A 6,860-nucleotide genomic window follows, 5' to 3' on the forward strand; every position below is an offset into this window, starting at 1 on the left:
TAAATACAACGGTGGGATTGAAAAACGTTTTCCATTCTGTTGTTGAGAAGTTATCCAAGAGCTGTAGTGTTATAGGTTATTGACCGGACTGGACTTGGGATATGGTGAACTGTATTGAGCCTCTTCTCTTCGAAAGGATGTGCTGTAGATGGAGAGGGTCCAGAGCAGTTTCCCAAGAACAACCCAGAAAGGGTTAATGTATCAGGCATGTTTGATGGCTCTGGGCCTGTATTAGCTGAAGTTTAGAAGAATCACAGGGAGGGGATGGTTCTCATTGAAGCCGCTTCAATGTAAAAGGACAAAAACCTCGATATAGTGCAGGGAGAGGATGTTTCCCATAGCGGGAGAGTCCCTGACAGGAGGCTACTGATATGTGGAATTCATTGTCACAACAGTTGTGGAGGTGGGGTGGGGGGCAAGTCATTTGGTACTTAGTAAGTGCAGGTTTATAGGTTTTTGATGAGTAAATATATGTCAAATTTATGGGGACAATAGGATTGAGGGGCATAATAAATCAGCCATTATACAATGAGGAACAGAGTCAGTGGGCTGAATGGCCTAATTCTCCCCCTATATCTTATGGTCTGAAGTGATTGGACAACGCAGAGGGAGAGTGGACCAGTGAGTTTATGTGAGGCATACATTGGTACTTCCATTTATTCTGGTTTGTAAGATAAGTAAAGAGCACAGAAATTCTTATGGTACCTTTTGAGAATTGCATTGGGATTTCCTCACACAGGGAAAGTTTCTCTTTCAGAATTAGAATCAGGTTTATTTTCACAGTCTTCTGATGTGAAATTTGTTGTTTTGTAGCAGAGAAACACAAAGCAAGTTCCTTCTTTCAGAACATTAACGAGCTCCGGTTTAACAAGTCAGATCACTGCTCCTGGCGTTATCTGCAGCTAATCAATACCCATCAGATAACCTTGAGCTGAAGAGGTCAAGAGCTCCAAACAGACTCTGGTGTTACCATTTCACATCCTCACCGGGCAGGTGAAGAATATGATGTGATGTTTCTCCTTGTGATGGGGCATTTCAAAATTCAATATTGTAATTAAATTTATTTTCAAAGTCCATATATCTCGCCATTACAACCCTAATTTTAATTGCAAAAATGCAGTTCACATTCTCTCATTTTCAAGACCCTTTATTGTACATTCATGGGTAACAGTCACAGATCAGTACTGAGAAAAGTTACACCTTCCATTTGCAGATTCACACCCTGATGACCGATGCAAGCTGCAATAATTTGCAACTCACTCATTTTATTCAGCACCAACTTTTATCCCCATTGCTTGACTCCTTTACGACCTCTGTACAGTGACCAGAAAATGTCATGCTAGAGTCTCTTTCTCAATCCATTTCTACAAAATGCATTGTGATAGGTCAGTAATCATGCTCCTTATCAATGTTCAAAATCTACCTGGTAAATTTATGATCAATTACATTAATATCACCATATCCTCCCCTGGGATTCATTTCCTTGCAGACATTCACAGTAGGACAAGGAAATACAACAGAATCAATGAAAACGACACACAGATATGGAGAAACAAACAATGTGCAAAAGAAGACAAATTGCGCAAACACAATAAATAAATAAATAAAACCACGACCGTGAGTTGTAGAATCTGTAAAGGTGAGTCCAGAGGTTGTGTTCAGAGATCATTTCAGTGTTGAGGTGACTGAAGTTATCCACCCTAGTTCAGGAGCCTGATGATCCTGAACATATTGACATGGGTCTTGAGGATCCTGTCCCTCCTTCCCATTGGCAGCACTGACAAGAGAGCCTGTTTGGATGATGTGGGTCCTCGATGATGGATTCTGCTCTCTTGTGGCAGTACTCCTTTGTAGATGTGCTCACTGTGGGCTGGGCTTAACCTATCAACTGATCAGATCAGTCTTAACCAACCTCCACACAGACCATCCCTGAATAATGAATAGGTCTGTTTATACAGGTGCCTATAGTCAATTTTACTCGTAAGTCAGAAAACACAATGGATATCACTCTATATATTATCCATACCTCCATAGTATTGTAATGGCAGGCATCAACTGCATATAAAACTGAGACAAAAGAGTCATTCTGAAAAGTGGAGAGAAAGAAAACTAGTTCTGTTACTTGTAGGAACATAGAACATAGAACATACAGCACAGTACAGGCCCTTCAGCCCACAGTGTTGTGCTAATCTATACCCCATGATCAGACTAGTCCTTCCCTGCTACACAGCACACGACCCTCTATTTCCATACATATATGTAGGTGCATATCTAATAGCCTCTAAATGTCCTTATCATATCAGCCTCTAGTACCATGCCTGCAATGTGTTCCAGGAATCCGCCACTCTCTGTGTAAAAAAAATTATCTCTTACATCTCCCCTAAAATCTCCTCCACTCACCTTAAATGGATCTCCTCTGGCATTGGTCATTGTCACCATGAGAAAGAAGTTCTGCTTGTCCACTCAACCTATGCCTTATACACCTCTTCTGCAACACTCTATCAAAATATCTCCCACCTTCCTTTGCTCCAGAGAGAAAATCCCTGGCTCACTCAACATTTACTTTTCCTCATAAGACATGTTCTCTGATCAAGGAAGCATCTTGGTAAACCTCCACTGCACCCTCTTTGTTTCATTTCCCAATACCAAATCAAGTACAGCCTCTCCTCTTGTAGGCTTATCTACATAAGATGAATTGTGAGACGGGCATGGCATTTTTACAAGTAACAGAGTGTGAAGAGGTATATTCCAGGTAGCTGTGAATATCCCTGGGTATATAATAGACATCGGTAGTAAAACTGTCACCAGAGATAGAGAGATTGAGAAAGGCGAGGGAAGCGTTGGAAATTATCCAGGTAAATTTGAGGGCAGGGTGGAAGTTGGAGTCAAAGCTGATGATGTCATCAAGCTCTGCATGGATGCAGGAAGCAGCACCAATGAAGTCACCGATGTAGTGTAGGAAAAGTGGAGGATGGACACTAGTTTAGGCTTAGATCATAGACTGTTCCACGTAGAGAACAAAAGGGCAAGCATAGCTGGGACCCATGTGAGTGCCATGGAAACACATTTTGTTTGAAGGAAGTGGGAAGAGCCAAAGGAGAAATGATTAAGAGTGAGGTTCAAGTTCCATTAGACAGTGGAGAGAGGGGCTGGAGGGGAATGGTTGGGTTTGGTGTCCAGAAAGAAAGAGAGAGCTTCTGGACCATCCTGTGAGGGGAAGGATGTACAGTATATAGGGACTGGACAGCCACAGTGAAACTAAGATGATGGGGGGCAGGGAACGTGAAATCATTCAAAAGATCCAGAGCATGTGAAGTGCCACAGATATAGGTAGGAAGGGACTGAACTAGAGGGGATAATGCAGAGTTGAAGTATACAGATTTGAGCTGAGTGGGGATGGAACAATCTAAAACAATGGGTCTCTATGGACAAGCAGATTTGTGGATCTTGGATAGGAGGTAGCAACAGGAGGTTTGGGGTGTGGGAACTATGAGCTTGGTGGCAATGTATGGGATATCAACAGAGCTAATAAGCTCAATGATGGTGTGGGCTCCAGAGAGGGATCTTGTTCAAGGGGTATGTAAAAGGAGGTGTCTGAGAAATGTTGCCCTTTATTCAGATAACGTAACAAATATCACTGAATATGTATCAATACTTCCATGATATTGTAATTAAAGACATCAACTGCATATAAAACTGAGAAGAAAGAGTAATTCTGAGAAGTGGAGAGAAAGAAAACTAGTTCTGTTATTTGTAGAAAGAACATATATCAGTACAGCACATTACGGGCCCTCCGCTTCTACATTGCCTTTAGCACTCTATATTTGTACTGGACTCCAACACTTTGCCAGCTATTGAGGTTAGGCTAACTGACCTATGATTTCTTTTCTTTTGCCTCCTCCCTCTGAAAGAGTGGAGTGAAATTTGCATTCTTTCAGTTCTCCAAGACCATGTCAGAATCAAGTGATCCTTGAAAGATCATGACAAATGCATTTGTTAACACTTCAGCAAATTCTCTCAGGTCTCTGGGATGTAGGCCATTTATTTCAGGTGATTTATCCACCTTAACACTTCTGAATTTGCCTTGCAATTTTCCTTTGTACTGGCAATGGCACTCACTCCTGCTCCATGACTCTCACGGACCTCTGGCGCACTGTTAGTGTCTTTCACAGTTAAGATTGATGTAAACTAACCATTAAGTTCATCTGCCATTTCTTTGTTCCCCATTACTACCTCAGCAGTATCATTTTCCAGTGGTTCAATATCAACTCTCACCTCCGTTTTACTCTTGATATAACTGAAAAAACTTACAGTACCCTGCTTTATATTATTGGATACTTTGCCCTCATTTTTCAGCTTCTCCCTTCTTATAACTTTTTCAGTTGCATTTTGTTGGATTTTAATAACTTCCCAATCATCCAACTGCCCACTCAGTTTTGCTACCTTTGCTTTTATGCAGTCCTTAACTTCCCTTGTCAGCCACGCTTGTCTACCCCTGACATTTAAGAATTTCTGTGGGACATATCTATCCTGCGCCTTGTTAACTATTCCCAGAAACTTCAGCCACCTCTGCTCTGCTGTGATCCCTGCCAGTATCTCTCTCCAATCCACCTGTACAAGCTCCTCTCTCATGCCTCTGTAATTCCCTTTATTCCATTGCAATACTGATAGAGAAATGCTTCTCCCTCTCAAATTGTAGTATGATTTCAATCATATTATGATCCTAAGGGTTCCTATGCCGTAAGTTCCTAATAAGATCTGGATTATTACACAGCACCCAAAGTAAGATAGTGTTTCCCCCAAGTAAACTCAACCACCAGCCTCTCTAAAAAGCCGTCTCTTAGGGATTCAAGAAATCCCCCCTCTTGCGATCCAACATCAAACTACTTTTGCCAATCCATTAGCATATTGAAGTCCTTTTGCATATTGAAGGCTTTCTTTACCCTTGCAGTTTGTTAATGCCGCTCATAAAGTTTCAACATTTTCTGACCCTGTCACGTGTTTCTAAAGAAGTAATTCCATCTCTTACCAACAAAGTCAGAGAGCATTTAACTGGAGTAAGGAGAAATATGAGGTTATCAGGCGGGAGCTTGGAAGCATAAACTGGAAACAGATGTTCTCAGGGAAACATATGGAAGAAGTGAGGCAAATATACAGGGGATATTTGTGTGGAGTTCTGCTTAGGTATGTTCCAATGAGACAGGGAAAGGATGTTCGGGTACAGGAAATGTGGTGTACAAAGGCCGTTGTAAATCTACTCAAGAAGAATAGCTTACAAAAGGTTCAAAAAACTAGGTAATGTTAGAGATCTAGAAGAGTGGTTGTAGACGGGTCATATTCTGTGTGGAGGTCGGTGACCAGTGGTGTGCCTCAGGGATCTCTTCTTGGACCCCTACGCTTCATGCTTTTTATAAATGACCTGGATGAAGAGGTGGAGGGATGGGTTAGTAAATTTGCTGATGACACAAAGGTTGGGGTTCTTGTGGGTAGTGTGGAGGGCTGTCAGAGGTTACAGCGGGACATTGATAAAATGAAAAACTAGGCTGAGAAGTGGCAGCTGATGTTCAACCCAGATAAGTGTGAGGTGGTTCATTTTGGTAGGTCAAATGTGATGGCAGAATATAGTATTAATGGTAAGACTCTTGGCAGTGTGGAGGATCAGCGGGATCATGGGGTTCTAATCCATAGGACTCTCAAAACTGCTGTGCAGGTTGACTCTGTGGTTAAGAAAGCATGCAGTGCATTGGCCTTCAACAATCATAGGATTGAGTTTACGAGCTGAGAGGTAATGTTGCAGCTGCATAGGATCCCTGGTGAGACCCCACGTGGAGTACTGTGCTCAGTTATTGTAGCCTTACTACAGGAAGGGTGTAGAAACCATAAAAAAGGTGCAAAGGAGATTTACAAGGATGTTGCCTTTTTTTTGGGCTTGCATATCAGAATACATGGAGTGAATGCGGCCTTTTCTCCTTGGAGCAATGGAGGATAAGAGGTGACCTGATAGAGGTAGATAAGATGATGAAAGGTATTGAACATGTGGTTAGTCAGAGGCTTTTCCCCAGGGCTGAAATGGCTAGCACAAGAGAACACAGTTTTGAGGTGATTGGAAGTAGGTACAGAGGAGATGTCAAAGGTAAGATTTTTATGCAGAGAGTGGTGAGTGCACGGAATGGGCTGCCGGCGACAGTGGTGGTGGCGGATATGATAGGGTCTTTTAAGAGACTCCTATCTATGTACATGGAGCTTAGAAAAACAGAGGACTATGGGTAACTCTAGGTAATTTCTAAGGTAAGGACATGTTCGGCACAGCTTTGTGGGCCAAAGGGCCTGTATTGTACTGTAGGTTTTCTATATTTCTATGTTTCTAGACCAACAGCTATGCCTCCCTGCCTGTCTGTTCTTTGATATGAAGTTCCCAAATATAACCTTCTTTCAGCCACACCTCAGTGATGCCCACAATGTCATTCCGACCAGTCACTAATTGCGGCATGAGTTCATCCACATTTTTTTGAATACTACCTGCATTTAAGTCCAGTACCTTCAGTCCTGCATTCTTCACCCTTTTGAATTTTGACTCTGTGGTACAATTTAACTGCATTTGTACTGATTCATTGGCTTGTCTTCCTCACATTCATATTACATCCATCATCTACTTGTAAACTTGCTGGCTCATCCTCAGGTCTATCATACTGTTTCTCATCCCCTGCCACATTAGTTTAAACCACTCCCAACAGCTTTAGGAAACCTGCCTGAAAAAATATTGGTCCACCTTGGATTCAAGTGCAACACATCCCTTTTGTACAGTCACACCTGCCCCAGAAGCGGTCTCAATGATCCATAAATCTGAATCCCTGCCCCGT

This window comes from Hypanus sabinus, chromosome 25 (assembly GCF_030144855.1).
Source record: "Hypanus sabinus isolate sHypSab1 chromosome 25, sHypSab1.hap1, whole genome shotgun sequence".
Taxonomy (NCBI): domain Eukaryota; kingdom Metazoa; phylum Chordata; class Chondrichthyes; order Myliobatiformes; family Dasyatidae; genus Hypanus; species Hypanus sabinus.